At 40.9% G+C, this 26,439-nt stretch overlaps 1 long non-coding RNA gene across 1 annotated transcript; it reads left to right on the forward strand.

The window, feature by feature from the left end:
• The first annotated feature begins 92 nt into the window (after window positions 1–92).
• Window positions 93–26,008, forward strand: LOC124275475. The gene is made up of 3 exons (XR_006898298.1): window positions 93–243; window positions 8,023–8,028; window positions 25,998–26,008. It is a non-coding gene; the product is annotated as an uncharacterized LOC124275475 (long non-coding RNA).
• Window positions 26,009–26,439: the final 431 nt, after the last annotated feature.

Consider the following 26,439-nt stretch of genomic DNA (forward strand, 5'->3'; position numbering starts at 1 on the left):
TTTGGTTGCTGAGAGTCATTGGATGGGTGACCGTGTTTGGCAACTTGACTCCTGAGAGTTTCCATGACTTCAGTCCTGCCCCACAACGAGGCACATGTGATACACGTGGTCTCACCTTAGGCAAATGAGTTTGTTCAAAATTGCCTCTGTTCACCCAGTAGAAAATGGGTACCCGGTGGGATAAGTCATGTGACTGATAACCTAGCGCCTCACTGGCAGGTTGGGTTATCCGGGGAAATAATAGTCATACTGTTAGAGCTATGAGCATCCACCTAGTAAATGGAGCTTGGCGCTTTATAAAGGCACTTATTATTTTTAGAATGACTGGTTCCACAGGTAGGGAACACATTCTGGCTCCCTTCTGTGGATACTCGCTGTCGTCACTGATTTTAGGGATCCATTCATATACATTTTACAGCAATGTTGCCCTTTTCGTCAAATAGAAACCGGTTCGGCGGAAAATCGAGGTTATTATCTAATGTAGACGTTATATATTTCTATACCCTTCATTGTTCATGGTGCTTTCTGTTATCTGTTACAGTGATTATTTATAAAAAACGATCTCTTTGTATCACTACATACATATACAGTTTCGAAAATATCGAACGCTGGTAAAAATAGTCTGGCCCGTTTACAGATGACTGCGGCAACGACGGAGGAAAAGCTTTCAATGGATGGTGCTATCGTTTCGTCCACCCACCTGAAAAATGGGAGAAAGCCAAAGTAAGCTAAAATTAATATCATTTGGAGTTATATCAGTCAGATCGTATAATATTGAGGATATTTGAAAAATGCATTGCTACACATACTGAAAGAGAAAACATGAAATATAATCGTTTCACAATACAGCAGTTCTAAAACACTGCCTTCAAAGCAATATCAATAACTGCTGGTTTTGACGTAGTCCGATTGAATTAGATAAAATATAATGAAAAGATAGGAATATTATCCTATATCTCATAATTAACCACTATGAATTTGGGCAATGTTCAGCGTGGTATCCTAGTGGAGATTCGCTCGTCGCGATGAAGATTCGGGTTCGATTCCCCACATGGGTTCAATATGTCAAGCTCGCTTCCGGTGTCCTCCGCAGCGATTTTGCTTTTTATATTGCAAAAAGCAACATAAAACTCACCCACTCATTTTCCTTTGTTTGTTATGCATTAAAATGTATATATACCAATAGGGAAAATTGTGTATGCTTTATATTATTAGTTTATAATTTATATTCTTGTTTGCGACATTCTGCAGGCCTACTGTGAAGAAAGACACATGCGACTGCTTGAAATAAAATCCGAAAAAGTTCAACGTTTCATTGCCTATTTCATGCAGTATTTGAACCGTACGTACCACCATGGCATTTGATTGAAATATTCATCACTTTGAAAGTTAAAAGAGTAATTTATGTGAATATTGTATGTTAATATGTCAAATAAAAAACAACGAGATAATCATCAGAAATCAGAACGATAAGTTAAATTCACTGTGGGAATACTCATGGTTATAATTAATACAAGATGTATATCAATTCGAGCTGGGAATTTATTAATGTTGACTATCCGTCAGCCTGGGAAAGCATATCTTATATGTATCATCTTAATTGCACACGCTATACACGCGGTGGGGTAGCATAGTCATATCGAAGACCCGGGTTCGATTCCACATATGTGTACAATGTGTGAAGCCCATTTCTTGTGTCCCCCACTGTGATGTTACTGGAATGTTGTTAAAAAGCGGGCGGCATAGAACCTCACTCACTCACTCACTCACACGCTCTATACATGTGCAGGGAATAACTTATACTCTTAACAAATACTTAACAAATACTCTAAAAAGTGAAAATGGGGACCAAAGCGAAACATGTCGCGGTACGACATGAAATGATTGTTTTATACAATTGTGCGCAAAACTTTCCCTCCATACTCACCTCGGTCTAAAGGAACGGTTGTTTGTTTAATTATTGGACCTGTTCAATTATCGTTAATATATCAATGTACATTATTATAACTCTTTAGGTAAAGGTTTCATTGTGCCCACCATATTTGCATATACATGTAATACATATACTCATGCCAATAATGGTTGTCACCCCCTTCAATTTTTTAATTGGAAAGGGGGTGTGGGGTTGGGATGTGGAGGGGGATGACAACCATTATTGGCATGAGTATATATTCAACATATAACACGTCATTTTAGCCATCGACTACTTTTGCGTGTGGACCGCTCTACAAGAATCGAATGTTGGATGGGTGTGGCAGGGTAGCCAGGAACACGTTGACTACACTAACTGGGCCAAAAATCATCCAGATGGCTTGAAATCCCTTTTTTGGAATGAAAAATGTATGACCATGAATGCCGAAGGACATTTCTGGCGACGCTATTCCTGTACTGGAGAGTGTCATTTCATTTGCGAATACTCGTAAGTTTTTTTACAACCTAAATTGGTAACACATGTTTTATTTGGGATTGCACTTTCTTAGTAAAGTACAGATTGTAGTACTTTTTTGAGGTTGAGAATCATCAGAGGATTCGAACTCACACCCTCAGAGTCAGGCACCTAATCGCCAGCACACAAAGTCAGACGCCTAGACCGCTCAGCCACCGCGGCTTCCACAAAAATGGAAGTGGGACAACTGGTAGTCTAGACTGAGGACTTTGTGTCCGCATTGGCATTGTGTATATCCTAAATTGGTAAGATAAGTATGTGAAATAATTTAAGAAGAGATTGACGATGGCAGAGATTCAACATATTAAAAAGGTCTTACCTGATGAAACGGAGCCCGATTAAAGGGAAACTAAGGGCGCCATTTGGCAGTGATAGTTCGTTTGATTGGCCATTTCAAAGTCACTTCATTGATGACTGAAATTTGATGATGCACATAAACCTTAATAACGCAATAAGCAGCGTCTCAGTGTACGTACCACCCGTAATAAGTATGCATTGTAGCTAGACCACATCAGAATTCATGGCAGTCTGAAGTGTTATCTTGAAACTCGAATATCAACTGTCATGTCTTTTATCACGCGCATATGAAACAGATGGTTTTTACTTTACACGACTAAGGCAAATGACTTTTATCATAAGATAGTTGGTTACTAAAAATAATCTTATTGCAAGTCGCTATATTCTTTCAGCAACGTCACTACAACAACAGCCACTCCTACTACTACGACAGAACTTCCACCAGGGCAATTGAGTACGTACATGTTGAGTGAGTGAGTGAGTTTAGTTTTACACCGTACTCAGCAATATTCCAGCTATATGGCGGCGGTCTGTAAATAATCGAGTCTGGACCAGACAATCCAGTGATCAACAGCATGAGCATCGATCTACACAATTGGGAACCGATGACATGTGTCAACCAAGTCAGTGAGCCTGACCACCCGATCCCGTTAGTCACCTCTTACGACAAGCATGGGTTGCTGAACATCAGTTCTACCCCGGATCTTCACGGGTGAACATGTTGAGAATAGCGTCACATTTAGTGTCACAGAGTAAGGTTAATCAGAGGACCGTTTAGCGACATTGAAAGGGTGTCTGGAAGAGCAATATGCATGAATTACGCTGGGGAGTCGGGTGCCTTAACCAATGTAGCAGACCAATGTGCCTAGACGTAAACTGGGTGGGCTTATCTTTCCGGATAATCGTCCCACTCAAGAATTCATTTTCCCCTTCAAAGAAGTGAAAGCTCACAAGATATCAAGATACTGTCATCATCCATCTTTGCTTGCCTTGGTCACAATACATCATCTTCCTCAATCGAATACAAGCAGTCCCACATGTCATCTCAGCCTGCATTCCGATGGATCCATAACAGATAGGTTTCAGCAGCTTCACTAAACTTCTATCACATAACGTAACACAGTTTCGTAGTAGTCGATATCAATAACAGTACTTTCTATTTGCAAATGCACATACGATTTGATGTACAAAATATCCTACTCAAAGAAATTAGGAACACTTGCTTCTTTCATATTACTTCAGTCAGTGTGTGTGCCACGATGGCTCATCTCTAGTAACATGAAATAATGGAATGTTCTTAATTCTTTAATTTCTTTTGTGTAGTGATCTAATGGTATAGTGAAACCATATCTCTTCTCCAAGGTTACCCGATGTATTTTGTTGGCAATGGGGTAGGCCATGCCAATGTTATCATCGTACCGTGCAGACTTCAAGGAAATACAAAGCCGTGGCAAGTTACATGGGCTATTTGCCTTTATCTATGTTGTAGCATCTTATATAGTGTATATATTTTTACATTTTATTAATATTTCTAGAACCAGGCAGGCTGAATATGTGTGTATGTCGTGGTGAAAGCATGTGGTGGTTTTGACATACTTGATATGGAGGTCATGCTGTGGCAATAACGATCCCTCTAAACAGAGTCTGTGTATTTCAGGACAATGTCGGTTTGGAGGATCCTACTTCCTTGGTAACTGTTACGTCTTCTTCCATGACCTCGGGACAGCAGCGACTGCAAAGGTAGGGGGTTCTCAGAGATCCCGCCAACACCGCTCTAATTGCATGTTCTTTAAAGGTCTTTAGAACATGGAAAGTATATTCTGATTTCAAAAACAGACATACCTGGCTAACGATTCGCCTTTCAATAAAGGTTTCACAAATTTTACAGAAATTTTATGGTATCAACTCAGAGGAATAATCTGTCCCCATGGAAACTGTTTCAGCAGATATTACTGGCGGTGTGAAGGATGTCGTGTAATGTATTAATATTAACTAAAAATAAAACAGAACCGAATACGACATACTCAACATTGTAATGAAACATTTTACAATACATTTCAGGCCGAGTGCCACTCACGACATATGGCACTGTATGAAGATACAACGATGGAGAAGTCCACGTTTATTGCACAATTTCTTAAAACAAGGAGTGAGTTGATCAGCTGTTTCTACACAGGACAGTCTTCTCGTCCACTCTCCATAACTTTCACCTGTCCTTGTCACAAAATGTAGCTTTATCATTATCATTTTCGGCACTGTGATGTATATAAGAAGATGCTTGGTTATTTGATGTAAGTAAGTCAATCTTTTCTGCCCGGATTTAACCACTAATGACCTCTTGTTAGTGTGAATGAGGTTTTGGCCGCTTGTAGCAACAATCCAGCTGGGGGTACCTTCAAAGAGTGAGTGAGTGAGTGAGTTTGGGTTTACGCCGCTTTTAGCAATATTCCAATATCACGGCTGGGGACACCAGAAATGGGCTTCACACATTGTATCCATGTAGGGAATCGAACCCGGGTCTTCGGCGTGAGGAGCGAACGCTTTAACCACTAGGCTACCCAACCGCCCCTGTGGTATATTGAATGTTGTTACTGTAACATTGCTGACTCATACGCTAAGAAAGCTTAAACCATTATACCCTCATTTGGCATCCAAACCGGATAATAATTCCTTACCACTGTGCTACCCCACTACTGTGCTATGGTAAGAGGGTTAGTCATATTTATCAGCTGGTCAGGTTCGGGGACTGCCTAGAGCTGTTCTGAGACAATTTAAGACCATAGTCGTACGTGGTATTGCTCTTTGATTGCAGGTAATGGTTTAGTTTGGATGGCAGGAAGTGACAATGAAGTAGAAGGAAGATGGGTTTGGTCGGAGTCCCGAGTCCCTGTTAGTTACACAAGATGGGGGGGTAGCGCAGCCTGACAACGGTAAACATACTACTGCAGAGAACTGTCTAGCATGGGACACAATAACCTCCACATGGAACGACCATGATTGCCAAATGACAGCTGGATACCTGTGTGAATACAGGTGTGTATTTTAGACCTTTCTGATAGTCGTGTCTGTTGACTGGTATGGAATCGGTCATATGTAACTGCCGGACAAGTGAAAGGAAAAGCGTACAAATCTAAACAATCACAAACGCTATGAAAATGTTCAGAGGATGAAAGCAGTCATCAAAACACTTCGAGTTAATATAATGAGTGCAAGGTATTCAAGAACAACGTTGAAATGGTATCAAATACACTAGGTACCATGGAATAACCATTTGTGTTTGTTTCATTGTGGTCACCATTAAACATGGGTGTTCACTTTCGTTTGTCCGGAGTGGTCCAGTATGAAATAGACACTGGTCTGATGGTTCTTATTGACAGAATGTGTCTGTTCTCCATGTTCTCCAACTAACAACGATATGCTCAGACGGGGTTGATATTTGTTCGTGTTATCAACCACTGTTTAGCAATCATTTACAGACCTGTCCGATATTCTTGCCTGCGGTGTAGAAGAGCAGCCATTCAACATAGTTAAGTGCCTCTGTTCGCCCAGTTAACTGCGTTTCAACGCTAACTTTAAGGTTCAAATGAGAATAAACATATCAAGTGCTAAACATTTTTTAGGCATGTTTGAAATTTGAGTGGTGGAAGTATATCACCTGTCCACATTCATAGTAAAAACACCATATCCTTAACCTCTATAACCAATATAGTACACAATGGAATGGTTATTTTGCAGATGGAACGGGTCTACGTTTGCGGAAACATCTCCTGACCGGAACGTTAGTTTAACAGGTAAGAATTGTTGTTAACGCCACAACCGCAATACTTTCTTTGGCTGTACATGATCGGGTTGGAACCAGACAGACCAGAGATGGTAAATATGGCACCGATCAGGAAGGTCAGCGAGATCAGGAAGATCAGAGAACCTGACCTACTTGGACAGTCTGTTCCTAACTGTATTCGCTCAATATTCGTTGTTCCTAAATGACAAATTACAAGCGTTTCAAGTTAACTTGTTTGTTTAAGTATTTGACATAATTAATTCAAACATCCGCAACACTAACAGGTGACTGTGGCCAGGGAGGGAAGGAATTCATGGGACGGTGTTACATATCGGCCTACCCACGGGCAGCATGGGTAGAAGCAAAGGTAAGTGAGGTGAAATTGGGTTTAACGTCGTGCTTGAGAATATTTCGCTCAGATGACGACGTGCATGCGTGTGTATGTATGTGTGGCTGCTAGTACTAGCCCAGACTGAAGCTGGTTATAGTGCTAGCCCACTGAGATACCATGCCACAGTTAAGCATGAACACCCCACCCAGACACATTATACTGACTCCGAGCCGACCAGTCCTTGTTGTACCCATTAATGCCGAGCGCCAGGCAGGGACCAACAAGTACCATATTTTAACGTCTTTCGGTTTGACGCGACCGGGGATCGAACCCGCTACCTTTCACATATTAAATATTCCGCTCTCCGGACGGACGCTCTAACCACTACACCACGGAGGCGGTCAGCAAGGGTAGGAAAGTCTGGTCGATACAATCGCACTGGTTCTTAAGCTACAAGATTCACAAGAGAATCACTAAATGCTGCTACGTTTATGTACACATTTCAAGACAAGAATGATTAAGTCAGTTTGATATGGTTATCCCAGTTGCGATGAACACATTCTTTACACCCTGAATCTAATCCTCTAAACCAGCCCGCTGTGTGCGTGCCGGCTACAACATCAACATTGTCAGACATGGTCCATAAGGGGCCGTGCAGTTGTATTGCAGCGGAGGTCGTAACAAGTTTGATTGAAATAATCATTTTGTGAAATGTTACGATGTACACTAATACAAGAATTTGTTAAGCTTTTTCCTGAATATTTTCCTCTTTTTTACTCATGCCAATAATAGTTGTCAACCCCCTCCCCTACCCCCCTCACACCCATTATTGGCATGAGTATAGTTACGACAACAAGATACTCATCGGAGAAGTAGTAATCCGTCTGTAAACGTTTCAAAATGATTCACCGTGAAGAACGAAAATCCAATTTTTGTCAAACCATACAAATTGCAAGATGTACATGGAATACACGTTGGGACGGGTAAACAAACTCTGATAGTAGCTTTGATAGTGTTGGAAACAGGATGGGGATGCATTCATCCCAATGCTTTGTTTCGTTCACATAACAGAAAGTCTGCGAGGAAAACAACATGAAGCTGGTGGAAATTATGTCTGCTAGGGATCAACAGTTCCTGGAATACTACATCAAGTATATTCGTCGTAAGTGCTGGGTTCATAGATGTTGACGGTCTGAAGTAAGTTTTTGCTGGAAGTTTGCTAGATGAGCTAGTTGACACACCAGGCCATAGAGTGCCGTGATAACTAGGACAGTTTAACAGTAAGCAATAGTTTTAGCATTAAATTTTTGAACACCTGGTGTCATCATTGATATCGTTGGTTTTCATCCTGTATTCATTGTCCACACTCTGGTCAATGTTCTGTGATCGACGTAGCAACATGAGTAGTGATTCGGATATAGGATTGGTACACCCGACACATAATTTACATTTCGGAGTAGTTCCAAGGGAATTATTAGCACTGGTATCGTGTCATCTATTTGATAACTCCTATGGATTTTGTCACTTTTTAGCATTGCCTCTGACTCCTAATGCTAGGATTCATCATTCGTCCATCTGTTCCACACGTGAACACTATAAATCTATTTTGGCGTCCAAACCCTGATACGGGTCGAAAAGTGATGAAAGCAGGATAACAACCAAAACGTCAATGAAACCAAATACATAGTCTTGACTATCCCCCGGAACAAATTCCGCTTGGAAAAGTGAGTGAGTGAGTGAGTTTAGTTTTACGCCGCACTCAGCAATATTCCAGCTATATGGCGGCGGTCTGTAAATAATCGATTCAGGACCAGACAATCCAGAGATCAATAGCATGGGCATCGATCTACGCAATTGTGATACGATAACATGTGTCAACCAAGTCAGTGAGCCTGACCACCCGATCCCGTTAGTCGCCTCTTACGACAAGCATTGGTTACTGAAGATCAAATCTAACCCGGATCTTCACGGGTCTGTTTGGTAAAGGGGAAAACAGCTGTAAAAATTATATGAATGGGTCACAGAATTATGAGTGTTGATACCAGGTACTTGCGAAGACATCATTTATAGATGAAAGAGCAATATATTCGGATCAGAAGTCAATGAGAATGACCCGAGCGGTATATGCTGAATTTCGAGGATCTCTTGGCTGCAAAATGGTGTTTGCCTTGTCAAATCGATTCAGCATGATGTGAAACCTGCATCAAGCTAGATTCGTTACACCTCTGCTATTATATTCTAACTACAGTATAATATATGCAATATGACCTGAAATACTTATGTCACTGACATAGAACTTCAATATGACTTCAGCGTCAGAATATGAATGTGTTTGGATGGGGTTGTCCGATGCTGTGTTGGAAGGCCACTGGGTATGGAAAGCCAGCAATGAGATACCTGTATATAAGAACTGGGCGCCGGGTCAGCCCGACTGTCTGGACACCTTCCTGATGTACGGCGAGGACTGTGCTGCCATGGATCACCATGACAACAAATGGCACGACAAAGGATGCACGTCTCTAATGTGTGACTACGTCTGCGAATTTAAGTAAGTTCAAATGAAAGTAATCAAGCTGACGTTTGGTAACACTTATGTTCAGTGTCCTTAATATTTTAGAAAATATATCGCCAACAGCAGAACTTGTGTCCTTGGCTGCGGCGGTTTCCGTAAAGATGTGGCTGATGCTACAGAGGTGGACCATCACACGACAAGCTGCGGGTGTGTGTGTTGAGGTGACGTTATTACAGAAGTCTTGGTTAAGACAATAGATATAGCTGGCAGTGCCAAAGGTTTGTTTGGGCCAGAGAAGGATCGTGTCTGGTTTGGACACGTAACCTTCCTTATAAGGTGTAACGAAAAATACTGAGCCTAAGTTTACTTAGACTACTTTTTTGCCATCCAGAAGCGATGAAGTTGGAAGGTGAACAGATGCAATTATGCCATTTTTTTATTGTCGACAATTAAAGTCACAATAAACAATATGAACAATTTCCGTTAATACAGAATATCCATGTTAAAATGCAACGTCGAGCAAAGTTTCTAGCGTGTCTGACGTCCATTGTCTTGTCACGGCAAATCAAAACAGTGTCGACTTCTTCTGTTTACGAAATGACGAAAGCCTCGGTATTGAAGTTATTATAAAACATGTAACAATTATATACATCTGATTTAAGTCAAAGATACGTTAATCTTACAGCATACCATCTACTTCAACTACTACGTTGAAACCACTTCCACCTGGGATATTAAGTAAGTAATAGTAGATCACCCTACTCTTTCATTTTACAGCACTATGACATACCAGATTAACTGTTGTGATATGAAGGATCGGGAGGCCTTTAGTTTTGTTTGATTAGCGTAGTAATATATTTACGAAAGCAGGGCTTAGTACTGAACATGTTTTGCTCAGACAGCCAGTTCAAATGTCATATAACAATATGTCCGAATAATAATTATTATATGTGCCCGCAAACTTGCTGTTTCAACATAAAAGTCCTTCATGTCCTACTCTTAATAACATGAGGCATAAAAACACCCCGTCTTCTTCCATCATCCAATACATAATAAATATTTTTGTAAGAATATCTTAGATTACGACACAAGCTAGATGTAATCTTACTATTCGAGACACCAAACTCATGGGATTTATTTGTCACGATACAAATAGAGGAGATTATTAGGCTGGAGGGAAACATCCCAGTCTCTAACGCGTCGCTGTTTAAACCTTGTGGACACAGCCTTTCTTATCAAAAGCAAGCGTGCTTTAATGGCTCAATACCATTGACTATAGAACATGACAAATGTATATTAGAACTTATGTAGCTTATGTTGCACAACTTTGTTGCAGGACAATGTAAGTTTGGCGGTATCTTTCACAAAGGTCATTGCCATGTGCACTTCCACGAAATGGTCACGTACGTCAATGCCGAGGTAAGAATACGGTCTTTTCAAAAAGTCATGTTAGAGATAACTTCTTGTTGCATTAAAGATGATATTTCCAATCTAAAATGTGGTTTAAACATAATTCTTCTCTTGTGGGTGGCTTTCGTAACCTAACACACAAAACGTTAAATACCCCGGTGAATTCATTTGCCAGATTATACTGTCACATAGCAATCATCAGCGTTAGAAATATCTACAGTACAACATTATATAGTAGTTCTAAAGTAATTATATACAGTATTATACTGTGGTAAATCTTTTCACCCGGGAAGAACCGGGTTAGAATTGGTCTTCAGCAACCCATGCTTGTCGTAAGACCCGACTAACGGGATCGGGTGGTCAGGCTCGCTGACTTAGTTGACACATGTCATCGGTTCCCAATTGCGCAGATCGATGCTCATGCTGTTGATCACTTGATTGTCTGGTCCAGACTCGATCATTTACAGACCGACGCCATTTAGCTGGAATATTGCTAAGTGCTAGACTCACCTACTCAATCACTCGCTGACTATAACATTTTCCATTGTACTGTAGCAAGACTGCAGGTATATTTGGCATACTTTACTAAGGAAATTATCGAAAGTGCTATCATATGTAATCGCCACAGCTTGAAATTAAATAGAAATCCGTTGCTGGTACCACGTCAGCTTTGTTTCAGATAGCATGTCACACACACGACATGCGAGTCTATGAAGAAACATCAAAGGACAAGACTGAGTTCCTTGCACAGTTTCTGGGTACAAGAAGTGAGTAACTTTAAGTTTTTCCTTTCTCTCACGTAGTGGTAGTCATGGCGATTCTGCTGTCACTCTGTCAGTGTTTCCTCAAATAGATGAGGTTCAAGATTTCTGCACTTTACAGTGCATGCATGCATGCATGCATGTATGTATGTATGTATGTATGTATGTATGTATGTATGCATGTGTATGTATGTATGCATACGTGTATGTATGTATGTATGTATGTATGTATGTATGTATGTATGTATGTATGTATGTATGTATGTATGTATGTATGTATGTATGTATGTATGTATGTATGCATGTGTATGTATGTATGCATACGTATGTATGTATGTATGTATGTATGTATGTATGTATGTATGTATGTATGTATGTATGTATGTATGTATGTATGTATGTATGTGTGCATGGATGGATGGATGTAGGTAACAAGGTAGATCGGTAGGTACGTATATATGAATTTACTAATCCGGACGAATGCCGATTGTGTATAGAGTCCACTGAGATACTATGCCGTAGTTTAACGTGTACCTCCCGCTCGACGACAAAAAGCACCATCTTTCAACGTCTTTGGTATGTTTCGGCCCTGAACCCTTTACTCTACCCTACCTTACATGAGGATTAATTGACTGCAGGTTTTTGCTATGCTTGGGTGAACATAACTAGTACATTATCACACTGACAAACCGCGAAACAAAAGGCTATACAATTTTCAATACCCTTTTCAGCATTATTTTCAATTAATACAATAAAATCATCCTAAAAATATACAATCATAATAAATTCCTACTACAAGCGCTGTAGGAGCACACGTTTATGAATAAGTATCAAATAGTTGTATAACCTGGTCTTTTCGAGAAGGTTTTTATATCCTGCTCCGTTTGTGGCATACGTAAAAACACATGCAATGGCGAGCGAATTGTTCATCTTATGAAAAAAAGATGCGACCAACCAATTGCTAACTGATTAAAATGCGACGAGGAACATGCTTTTTACATATGCCGTAACTCTGGCTCGTTATATCTTCTCATGCACATGCTCATCACATGCTTATGCTCGTGATATATGCTCAGTGCATGCTTATGCACGTGGTATATACTCACGTTCATAATCACGCATGCTCTTGGACATGACAAATACCCATGCTCATAAGGAACATATAATATGGTCACTATTCATCGCAGTGCCTCATCTTCCAGCCAAGAACAGCGTTTGGCTAGCCGGAAGTGACCGTGACAGCGAGAACAACTGGCGCTGGCTCGAATCCAAACAACCTTTCACGTACACAAAATGGGCTGGTGGTCAACCAGATGATGATGGGGGCTATTTTGGGTCACAAGACTGTTTAGTGTACAATGGGAAATGGAACGATGTAAGCTGTGGATCTACGGCCGAATATGTTTGTGAAAGCACGTAAGGATACGTATACTGTATTTTGTACAGTGATAAAAATAATGTATTATTGTAAACGTAGGGATTCTCACTTAAGATTGGTCCCCAGGATCCATGCAGGTTGAAAAGGGCGACCAAATGTGGTCAGTTGTCGAACTTGGTGACTTTGTTTATGACGCGACATCAGACCCTGAGGGTGAAGGTCATTGCTGACAATATCGATGAATTGTCTGGATTGGACTCGATTGTTTTCAAGCCACTTTCACATAGCTGGCATATAGCAGTGTGGTAAAAAACAATTACATACTAGAAATTAAACACTGACAGCTACGTGGTGTTGGCAGGAGTTGTTGTCAACAGAGAAGATGTAGAGGAATCGATATAGAATGTCCAGCTTTGATATCCTCAGAAACGAATTCCGTATGCTGTAAAGGGAAAAATAGCTGTGGAAAATATATGAATGGATCACAGAAAATCACATGACACCAGGTGTTCACAAAATATGCCTAGACATATAGGTATATTTTGACAGATTCCTCGTTAAAAGACATAGGTGTGTCTATATACACCACAGGAGGCGTTCAGCAAGTAAATAGGAAAAGAATCTGGTTTATACCGCCATACCAACGAAGACGTTGCAGATACTTGTAAGAGTTTGTATGTAAATGCTGATGGGGAGGTTGGGGGAAGAGAAATCATAACTTGGTTGTGACTGTCTTGCCGTATACTTGCAGTAATTGTCAAACCGCTTCTTTACCTGAACTATTTACCATTTCCAGATGGGCTGGCACCACGTTTGATGATAATGACGATGATCTTAATCTACTTGGTGAGTCTTTGGTGTACCACCTTTCATTCTTTATTGTCAAGTACTTGAAAGTAAGCCAGATTTGCATACAGGTTAGAAATACTTTCTCCGATGCAATTGAATACCCGGATGTGATGTCCGTTAGATACTGAGCCCGTATTTGTTGCAGATGATTGCTTGAATGGAGGGAAGGCCTATAAGGGATCGTGTTACTTGTATAGTCATGCAAGCGTATCATGGCATGATGCCAAGGTGGGTATCTTGTTACTGGTTGTAGTTCAAATTTGTAATTAAATATAGAATACATTCCGCCGCGAGATCGTATACAATTAAAATTCAGACTGCGTCATGAATGAGATGAAGTGTCATTCTATAGGGGTCATTATTAATTCAGATACATGTCCTTTTGATGAAGGCATAAATATGTAGGTTTGTGTTCTAGTTGAGAGCAATCTCCTATAGGTCGATGGGATAGCCTAGTGATTAAGGCGCTCGCTCACCACACCGAGAACCTGCGTTCGACTTCTCTGATGGGTGCAATGTGTGAAGCAATTGGAAGTCATAGTAACCGACGGAGTTTGTTGAGTAGGGTCAATATATTGGAGACGACACTGAGGCATTGGGGTATAGCATTGTTATTCTCCCGATAATACATGTCGATTAACTTAAACTAAATTAACTAAATTGGTTTTTAAGCATAATTATGATTATTCTTCGTGCTGCTAGAAAACCTGTGAAGCAAGAAACATGTCTCTGCTGGAGCCTACATCAGAGGATGAACATCGTTTTGTGTCATATTACCTGTCATTCATTAACCGTAAGTTCTAGTTTGTTTTTGTGTTTGTGGATGTATTAGAATGGCATTTAACATGTGAAATGTTCAACGATAGGTTTATGGCGATATCACGAACACAAATAAATGATAAAAACCACAGAGTCGATTGATACAAACCAGATCTAAATGGCTTGTTTCAATGTGTTACACGGTGTAGAAAGGCGACAGAGACCCGATGGCCAGTGGAATGTATGGGGCTGATTGTAACTAAGGCACCGTTCATAATGTTATGGCTAGGGGGGTGGTGATGAAAATTATTATGGAGTACATGTACAATATGAATGCCACCTACACTAAACTGTATGTACAAAGTAAGTGACCCCCCTGCATATCATGTACAAAATCAATTACTACTCCACTCCCATAATTTGGAAGCAAAAGTTTAATATTCGTATGTGCAAATTGCTGACCCCTCCCCCCAAACAAAAGTCATTATCACTCCCCTAGCCATAAATTATGAATGGCCCCTAAGGTCCAAACAGTTTCGCACTAACATTGTACACTGTATTGTTGTTGAAAGGCAAGACAGATCAACGTTTAGGTAGTAACAAAATAAACATAAATTATAACATAGTAATATACAATGTACAGATGTATTGACTGAACCGTAAAACTGTAAACAAGAAACACCGTAACAGAAGTTGATTCAGGTATAGTGTCTATTCACAACGGAATAAATCGGTAACATACTATCTCCACAACACTAACGTCCGGAGGGGCGGTGAGGTAGCCTAGTGATTAAAGTGTTTGCTACTTACGCCGAAGACCCAGGTTCGATTCCCCACATGGGTGCAATGTGTGAATCCTAATTCTAGCTCCCCTCGCCGTGATATTGCTGGAATATTGCTTAAAGCGACGTAAAAACTAAAACTCACTCACTGAAATCCGGAGATTTGATAAATATCAAATTAAGGTTCGTGAATGTCTGGGGCAGTATTAATGCTTGTTTTTCAATGTATCAATTTTCAGCCGAAAATGTCATCTGTTTGTGGATCGGCCTCTCTGAAATTCAGGAAGAAGGTCGTTGGATGTGGGAAAGCAGTGGGAAGCCAGTCGATTACACTCACTGGAACGAAGGCCAGCCTTCAGGGAAGGCACACTTCTACAGCTCGGACCCTGACTGTGTCTACATCAAGATGGATTCAAATAACACGTGGCACGATGGTGTTTGCTCAAATGGATGCCCCTTCATCTGTGAGCAAAGGTATGCTTAGTTTTATGCTAACTCTACTTTATGGCAACATGGATGCAATATGTGAAGCCCATTTCTGGTGTCCGACGCCGTGATATTGCTGGAGTATTGCAAAGAGCGACGTAAAAGCATACTCACTATTTTTTTTTTTTTTTAATTCATTACTTTATGGGCGATTACTGTAAGAAACGCCTACTTACTCGCTTCATTATTCTAGATGCGTTTACAAAATGTACGTTCTGGCTGATCATGTTGGCAGTAACTATTTATGTGAAGATTATGACGCTGTAACGCTGATGTATTATCCCCAAACTAAACTATTTGTACCCTATAGGCTGTTACAGTAAACTGACACTGTATCGTGCGTTGCGTTGCCTTGGGTTGCGTTGCGGTGCGGTGCGTTGCGGTGCGTTGCGGTGCGTTGCGGTGCGGTGCGGTGCGGTGCGGTGCGGTGCGGTGCGGTGCGGTGCGGTGCTTTGCGTTGCGTTGCGGTTTCACAGGGTTTCAATTCTGATATTTAACCGTTCTCATTTGTGATATTTGTTGCAGGATGGACCAGCACGACTGATAAATATAGCGAGATGGCTTTTGGTTTCGAAGTGGGACCGGGATGCCACTGTGTAACTGAAGTGGAGACGAAGTTGTGGGGAATGTTCAACTTTTAAACTGAAAAAACTCCTTCTATTTGTTTTAATTTTGCAAACACAAATCAGTGATATCCTCTGTCAATATCAACTGCTTAACAATAAACACATTTACTTCTTGTCTCTTCGAGTGTGACATATGATCTTATACCTGACTGATCCCCACACTTGGTGCCACCTATCTTATCGTGTCACTTGTGACGACCTGGTGAACCAGTTGATCAGACTCTGCGTGTTTGTCGATCTACATGCGTCCACCAAGTCAGCGAGCATGTCTCTGACCACCCGATCGCGTTAGTCTCATAAATTAGCACGGGCATAGGGTTCGAAACAGTATCGGGGCGAATCAAGATAAGACTGACTGACTGAGTTTGGTTTTACGCCGCTTTTAGCAATATTGCAGCAACATCACGGAGGGGGACACCAGAAATGGGCTTCACACATTGTCCCCATGTGGGGATTCGAACCCGGGTCTTCAGCGTGACGAGCCAACGCTTTAACCATTAGGCTACCCCACCGCCTCTAATCAAGATAAGATGAGGTGAGGTGAAATTGGGTTTAACGTCGTGCTTGAGAATATTTCGCTCATATGACGACGTGCATGCGTGTGTATGAGTATGTGCGGCTGCTTGTACTAGCCCAGACTTAAGCTGGTTTTATTGTGCTGGCTCACGGAGATATCATGCCGCAGTGAAGCATGAATACCCCACTCAGACACATTATACTGACTCCGAGCCGGCCAGTCCTTGTTGTACCCATTAATGCCGAGCGCCAGGCAGGGACCAACAAGTACCATATTTTAACGTGTTTTGGTATGACTCGGTCGGGGATCGAACCCGCGACCTTCCGCTCTCCGGGCGGACGCTCCAGCCACTACACCACGGAGGCAGTCTTCAAAATAAGAACCCCAAATGACCCTGACTAAGCTTTATTACTCGTCCCCCAAAGGAGTGTCAGTAATAGGAGTGGATATAACCATACCAGGCGTCGACGTGGTATATAAAGCCTAAAAGAGTAGAAGACTCTCTGAAATAGGTGAGTGAGTATGGCAATATTCCAGCAAATATCACGGCGCGGGACACCAGAAATGGGCTTCACACATTGTACCCATGTGGGGAATCGAACCCGTGTCTTCGGCGTGACGAGCAAACGCTTTAACCACAAGGTTACCCCACCGCCCCACATCCAGATGGAGCGTGATATCAGTCCAGTACTGACTTTAGTACGGCTACATAAATATGCACATATTAATGATTTATGATTACATAAGTAATCTGGGTGGACATTGGTTGGTTGGTGGGGCTGTCGTGTTAGACGACACAAATTACTGTACATTCAATTGCTGCATTCCTTAAGAGAGTCATGTTCCCTTGAGATCGTGGGTGTGAAATCCAGACAGGCCCAAATTATGGTTCGACAGAGCATACACGTGTTCATTGGTTGTACCAAAGAGTGAGTGAGTATGATTTTAGGCCGCTTTTTGCAATATTCCAGCAATGTTACGGCGGGGGACACCAGAAATGGGCTTCAAACATTGTACCCATGTGGGGAATTGAACCCGGCTTTCGGCGTGACGAGCGAACGCTTTAACCACTAGGCTACCCAACCGCCGCGTGTACCAAAGAGGTAAACGCCTGACACTTGCATCATATAGAACGTTTCTCTCTGGTTAAGATGCAGTGATACAACGAAATACTATTGCCAGTGGAAGCAAACATAAGTCCCCCACCTCAACTGAATGACATTATATCGGGCACCAGCATTGCGATTTGTTTCACTTCGTGAGTGAGTTAGTGAGTGAGTGAATTTATGTTTACGCCGCTTTTAGCAATATTCGAATGATATTACGACAGTGGACACCAGAAATGGGCCTCACACATTGTATCCATTACGGGAATCGAACCCCGATTTTCGACGTGACGAGCGAACGCTTTAACCACTAGTCTACCCCAAGTGATTGAGTGAGTGAGTGGTTTGAATCGTTTTAGCATTATGACGGACACAACGAATCCGCTCACCAATGTAGGGTATCTAACACCGACTTGAGAATACATTTCTTTATAAACCTCCAGAGTTCTATTGTCTCGCCAAGTTCTCCTTTTACCGAGTAAACCTCTACAGGCAATTTCGCGGGCATTCTCCAAGAAATCCGAGGGATTTTCAACAGAATTGCCCGCATCTGGGGAATTTTCTACAGAATTGCCCGCAGCTTGGGGATTTTCTGAGAAATTTTACTTGTTTTGAAGATCGATATAACTTTGTCTTGCTATTACTGAATACGATCGTAAATATCTCATTATTGAAAACATCCAATATATAGTGCCGATGCCTGGTTTCGAACCTGCGCTTTCCCTTCCCTTTCCAGCTCAATGGTTTTATCCACTTGGCAACGAAGGATCGCTGTGAAGAATTAGATTGTACAGTATGAACCATGTGTTCCTCTCACAACACGGGTAGTACGTGTAGCGCACGTGCAGGACATGGGTAGCGCGTACAGGCAAGGTATCGGCTGTCAGTCTCAGTTTATCCCAACAGTAAATATCAAGTACTAAAATTATATGTGTAGGATATAACATGACCCGCGGGCGTTGAGTGAGAGAGTGATTTAAGATGTAAAGCCACATCGGCAATATTTTGGCCATATCGTGACTAAAACGTAATTACATGTTCAGAGATAGATAGATAGATATTCTTTATTTCCTCCAGTGAATGAAGATACAATGTGATATGATATATTTACATGCAGATCAGAAACAGGGGAATACAGATAGTTACAAACAGTTTACAAAGAAATGTTTCCAGTTGTTAACAGTTGTACATACATTGGTCATACATTCAAGCCATACATTATCATCAAGGGATAGACAATATTCCGTTGGAAGTCCTCCGAGTAAGAAACATAGAATCAATTCTTCATCATTGTTCCAAAGGCTAGAAAACGTATTTACATCTACTATGTCAATAATTGATTCGATAAGAAGATCTCTCTGACGGCTTGTCAGCTCGCAGTACATAAAAACATGTTTGACAATATCGTAGGCAAATGTGCCACATATACACTCTTTTGATTGGATACGCAGAGTACTAATTTGCACCAAGTTTGCAATACAGTGAAATAGATCAGGTCGTAGGATCGACATTTGCCATAATCTATGTATATTCTGGTCTCGCACTGAATAGTATCTATGTTGATTTTCCCTTGACGTTAACTCTTTACATATATGGATATTTTCAGCATCATGAATTGTTTTCGTAACATGGACATTCCATTGTGCTTTATTAGGAAAGTTGGCAGACACAATGTATGTATTTACATAATCTGTCAGGTCGTATTTATATGTTAATAGTAGCATATGGTAGATAGGGGATTTTGTACTTTTAGCTTCTCTTTCATAACATGAGTCAAGTAAGAATTGACTAAGTTTAAAGTTTAAGACATTCTTGAATACAAAGTTTAAATTACCTCTACATAATTTGCCAAGGAACATAAGACAACGTTTTTCTATGTATGCTTGGACTGATAGTAAATTTAAACAGTCTCGTGCGACAACTGTCGAAGAACATTTAGAGAGCCCCTGGATGTGTTTACAGAAGAAAGATTGAGCTCGTTCAAGTATTTCATACTCTTTAGATGTTAGTTTACACCATAATTCACAAGCAAACAGGGCACATGGTAACATAACTCTGTTCCAGACTCCACAAGCAGACATGGGGTTTAGACCACCAAAGAACAAACCATTGCAGCGATTTGTGTTGACTAACATTCTAAGTTTATCACATGATTTTTGAGTACGCACTAAAGTTGAAGATGCAGTGGTTATGTACAAGCCAGCATACACAACAAGATCTTTTTGAGTTACAATCTTCTCCCCAATGTAAAATGATGGACATGTATGTTTTTGGGTATTACCAAACAATAAGAATACACTTTTGTCGGCATTATATTTAAGATGCCATTTACAAGAGTACTCAAAACACACATTTAGTGCACACTGTAGGCCATCTATGGCTCCACTTACAATAGTTGTGTCATCTGCTAATAAGATACCTGGCACATTACCCCATGGAAGACTTAAACCGTGTTGTAATGATTCTAGTGCGTATAATAGGTCATTAATATACAATGAAAATAACCAAGCTGACAAAACACAGCCTTGACCAACACCTTGTTTTACAGGAAATGGAGCAGATGCAACTCCCCCCTATTTTAACACAAGACTGCATTGAAGTATATTTAGTACGTAAGATACGCCACAGTTTACCATTTATACCAAAGTGATGGAGTTTATAAAATAATCCATTAAGCCATATTCTATCAAAGGCCTTCTCGTTGTCTAGAAAGACACAATACACTGGTGAGTTTCTTTCCCTGTAATAAGCTATACTTTCTAACAGTGTTAATGCAGCTGTTTCAGCGCCAGCACCTTTACGGAATCCAAATTGATACTTGTGCGGGAAAGGTTTACTGTGGCAACACCAATTTTCTATTCTTTCTAAGATGACTCTTTCGAATAATTTGCTGAAAATAGGAGTTAAAGTTATTCCCCGGTAATTTGAAGGGTCGCATGTGCTTTTACCTTTTCCTTTGTGTATGGGAAGTATGGTACCAACATTAAAACCACAAGGTAGATATTCATAATGAACAATAGCATTGTAAAGTGCTACTAGGTGATTAATAACAGATCTACCGGCGTACTTTAAGTGTTCATTAACAATACCATCAGGTCCAGGTGATTTGCCGTTCTTAAGTCGCCGAATAGTGCATAACAGTTCATCAAACGTAAAAGGACACTGAAGCAGTGTAGAAGCATCATCACAGTCATCATGAGTATTATCAAGTTGAGATACAAAGTTATTTACATAATCAGTAAGATCTGAATCAAAATTAACATCTGTACATGGTAGAGATAGGTCTCTGAAATATTTAGCAAATAGGTCACATATACCTTCCTGAGTATTACAAGATGTGTTTTCGTAAGTGAGAACTTGAGTGTATTCTTTTTTACGTTTGTATATTTTGGTAGCTTTAAAGTACTCTTGTATACCTAGTTCAGAAGCCTCATAAATTCTTTTGAATTTAAGATCATCCTCATGTTTCTTTGATTGACGATGTCGTTTTCGGAAAATACGTTTTGCTTCTTTATATGCAATGTAGTAACTATTCTCTTTATCATGGATTTTACCATTACGGATCCATTCATTACGACAATTTCTCATTGTATTATGTAGATCTTTCAAATTATCTTTTTTCCAATATGGTTTCAAGTTTGCCTGGTAACGAGAGGAAGGGATACTTATATTTGCTGCAGAATGGAGAGATTGGGTTACATATGCATAATGAGCTTCGATGTATTCTTCTGGAGATGTATACTGGGAGCATTCGAATTCAACATTTCTAAAATAGTTTTCAGTTTCATACCGATACAATGAGAGATCTACTTGATTGGCTTTTCGCCAATTTAGATGTATACCACCAGTATAGCTGTATGTAGGAGTTTCACTACGAAACACCGTGAGGATAGCAAAATGGTCGGATACAGCATAGCTTATGTTATTGTCAACAGCATAACCCAGTACCCTATTTCTGAGATCACAGTCTATGAAGACGTAGTCAATCAAACTTCTTTGTGTTTTACACTTGTTGGAATAAGTAAAAACATTACTATCATCCAGAGGTATAACAGATACAAGGTTTCGTTCTGTTAGAACCCTATTTAGATACCTAGCTCTACGCTTTGAGTCAACACAGTGTCTTATGTCAGCATTAAAATCGCCAACTAATATTGTCTCTGCTTCTTGAGCGCACTTGTCATATAGATCAAAGGTATTATACAGTTCTTCACAATACCGAGAATCAAGCACGTTTGTGGACGGAAGTCGGGTGCCAATTATAAATGTTGTGCTCCCGTTAATAGTCACCTTTGCACCAAGGATGTTTTCACTCTCTGATACGTAGAGCGCAGAGCTGTTTAATGTTTTCCGGATAAACAGAGCAACACCACCTGCTCCTCTCTGTGACGAATGGTCAGTTCTACACTTATAGTATACACTAAAAGTCATGTAGATCGAGCAGTGTTGATATTTCAGACTTATTCATCCAATGTTCGTTAATGAATAGAGCATCACAGCCATCGAGCTTTGTTTTGAGATGGGGCAAACAGTTACTAGCACCCCGTACATTCCACGTTATTACACTGAAAGCTGCCATGAGAATATACACTCCAGAAACTCCACACCACGCCCTACTTGTGTGCTTCATTGTCTTGGCTTTTCAGAAATGTCGTCAGTGTACCAATCGCTGTTTGGAATCCAGTCCCTGCAGTTTACGTTTTCGGGCCAGAAGCACTCGTCGTCATATATAATATCCGCACATCGTCTTGACACTGTTATTCTGATGGTGTATGTTGGATTACGTCCCCCTTCCCAATGTTTCATCAGCCTGGTATTGGAGACGTTAACGCCACGTCCTTTGGCATATTCACAGATGGCGTCTTTAACGACTTCGTAAGGTTCATCAGCACGAACATAACTCAGTACAAATCGTTTGTTTCTATTTCTGGATACTCCTGAGAAACACTATTTCCAGTGGTTAGTGAAAGTTACGTTTCTTCTGTCTGTTGATTGGTTTCGTCTCGTGTGTGAGGAGTACTGGTTGTTAGTGACGTAATCTACTGTACCAGTGTCCACAGGAGGGTTGATATCATAGCTTGTCTGGGTCTCCGCGTGACGTCATCATTGAATGGCTGGGGTGTGCTGACAGGGCTTGATTGACTATCCCTGGGCTCCATTGTCGTCTTGCTTGGCGTGGTTACATCAGTGCTTGTATCCTGGTTTTATTGTGCTGGCTCACGGAGATATCATGCCGCAGTGAAGCATGAATACCCCACTCAGACACATTATACTGACTCCGAGCCGGCCAGTCCTTGTTGTACCCATTAATGCCGAGCGCCAGGCAGGGACCAACAAGTACCATATTTTAACGTGTTTTGGTATGACTCGGTCGGGGATCGAACCCGCGACCTTCCGCTCTCCGGGCGGACGCTCCAGCCACTACACCACGGAGGCAGTCTTCAAAATAAGAACCCCAAATGACCCTGACTAAGCTTTATTACTCGTCCCCCAAAGGAGTGTCAGTAATAGGAGTGGATATAACCATACCAGGCGTCGACGTGGTATATAAAGCCTAAAAGAGTAGAAGACTCTCTGAAATAGGTGAGTGAGTATGGCAATATTCCAGCAAATATCACGGCGCGGGACACCAGAAATGGGCTTCACACATTGTACCCATGTGGGGAATCGAACCCGTGTCTTCGGCGTGACGAGCAAACGCTTTAACCACAAGGTTACCCCACCGCCCCACATCCAGATGGAGCGTGATATCAGTCCAGTACTGACTTTAGTACGGCTACATAAATATGCACATATTAATGATTTATGATTACATAAGTAATCTGGGTGGACATTGGTTGGTTGGTGGGGCTGTCGTGTTAGACGACACAAATTACTGTACATTCAATTGCTGCATTCCTTAAGAGAGTCATGTTCCCTTGAGATCGTGGGTGTGAAATCCAGACAGGCCCAAATTATGGTTCGACAGAGCATACACGTGTTCATTGGTTGTACCAAAGAGTGAGTGAGTATGATTTTAGGCCGCTTTTTGCAATATTCCAGCAATGTTACGGCGGGGGACACCAGAAATGGGCTTCAAACATTGTACCCATGTGGGGAATTGAACCCGGGCTTTCGGCGTGACGAGCGAACGCTTTAACCACTAGGCTACCCAACCGCCGCGTGTACCAAAGAGGTAAACGCCTGACACTTGCATCATATAGAACGTTTCTCTCTGGTTAAGATGCAGTGATACAACGAAATACTATTGCCAGTGGAAGCAAACATAAGTCCCCCACCTCAACTGAATGACATTATATCGGGCACCAGCATTGCGATTTGTTTCACTTCGTGAGTGAGTTAGTGAGTGAGTGAATTTATGTTTACGCCGCTTTTAGCAATATTCGAATGATATTACGACAGTGGACACCAGAAATGGGCCTCACACATTGTACCCATTACGGGAATCGAACCCCGATTTTCGACGTGACGAGCGAACGCTTTAACCCCAAGTGATTGAGTGAGTGAGTGGTTTGAATCGTTTTAGCATTATGACGGACACAACGAATCCGCTCACCAATGTAGGGTATCTAACACCGACTTGAGAATACATTTCTTTATAAACCTCCAGAGTTCTATTGTCTCGCCAAGTTCTCCTTTTACCGAGTAAACCTCTACAGGCAATTTCGCGGGCATTCTCCAAGAAATCCGAGGGATTTTCAACAGAATTGCCCGCATCTGGGGAATTTTCTACAGAATTGCCCGCAGCTTGGGGATTTTCTGAGAAATTTTACTTGTTTTGAAGATCGATATGACTTTGTCTTGCTATTACTGAATACGATCGTAAATATCTCATTATTGAAAACATCCAATATATAGTGCCGATGCCTGGTTTCGAACCTGCGCTTTCCCTTCCCTTTCCAGCTCAATGGTTTTATCCACTTGGCAACGAAGGATCGCTGTGAAGAATTAGATTGTACAGTATGAACCATGTGTTCCTCACAACACGGGTAGTACGTGTAGCGCACGTGCAGGACATGGGTAGCGCGTACAGGCAAGGTATCGGCTGTCAGTCTCAGTTTATCCCAACAGTAAATATCAAGTACTAAAATTATATGTGGAGGATATAACATGACCCGCGGGCGTTGAGTGAGAGAGTGATTTAAGATGTAAAGCCACATCGGCAATATTTTGGCCATATCGTGACTAAAACTAGTTCTAAATTCAGAACACATACACATAATATATAAAACCCTGTCAACGAAGAACAGTAAAATTACTAGATTATCACAAAATGAGTTAAAACTAGCTAGTATATATCTTTAAAAGTAAAGAACTATTTTTGGACAATGTAGTGTAAAAATGGGCTTTAGATCACCAGCAACTGAAGGTAGATCACCATACTAGAGACCATGGGGACTTACAGTGCCTTTGCTACCTGCATGGACCTAGCTGGATTTACACCATCCCTTCAGCCACTGGCGATTGTAGTCAAATCTAGTCATAATTTAAAATCACAAACGTTTAAAAAATAGTCATGATTTATAATCACAGGCGTTTAAAAAATATGGTACGTAGAAATTTACCTTGAATGTTTTGGGACTTAAACATAAATGATTAATTCAGATTTAATTAATTAATTTCGTGTTTATTGTTTGTCTGGTATATGAAGTATGATCGGTATGGGCAGTCGCGTCAATAGTATACCTGCAATGTTCGTTAACCAGATGACGAGAATACATGGCCCGATATATGATGAAGCGGTCGTTCTGTCAAGGATCTGGTAGTCAATTAATTGGTCATCTCTATTTATATAGCATACATGTACCTCTAAACGAGGTGTGCAAGTGTGAATCTAATGATGTTTGTAATGCATTAAAACGTACGACTGGGAGTGGAGGTTTGATCTTCCTCAGCGCCACGGTCAAGTTGTTCTTTTGAACAAATGTAGTCTATTAGTGAGAAGGGGAAGAATAGGTAAGCGTTTGCTTTGACAATCTATATTTACGATTCATTATTACCGTGTAGGAATCTACATCGAAACGTCTCTCTCCAATAAACAAGAAGTTGTCAGCCATAAAACTGCTTGCTTCACCTTTAGGTTACATTCTTATGGACTTGCAAACAATCTGAAAAATGTCCGAAGACCACAGTTGTCCAATTGGTTATCTTGCCATACATAATTTATAAACAGCGACTGATTATCATCATGCGATGAATTAGGCCAGACAATTATTAAATCATATAGTGACCTTGAACAGATAGTGACACGATAATGATGACATAAAGCCATTACACCTTTGCACATGATACGCACTTATACTAACACATGCAAAAACGAATATAATTAGTTATCAACCGGGGGATTTAGATAACCATTTCGCCACATAACGACTTTCAAAATCACCCAGTTTTCCCT

The sequence above is a fragment of the Haliotis rubra genome, unplaced genomic scaffold, assembly GCF_003918875.1.
Source record: "Haliotis rubra isolate DU_JTF1 unplaced genomic scaffold, ASM391887v1 Scf2, whole genome shotgun sequence".
Classification (NCBI taxonomy): Eukaryota; Metazoa; Mollusca; class Gastropoda; order Lepetellida; family Haliotidae; genus Haliotis; species Haliotis rubra.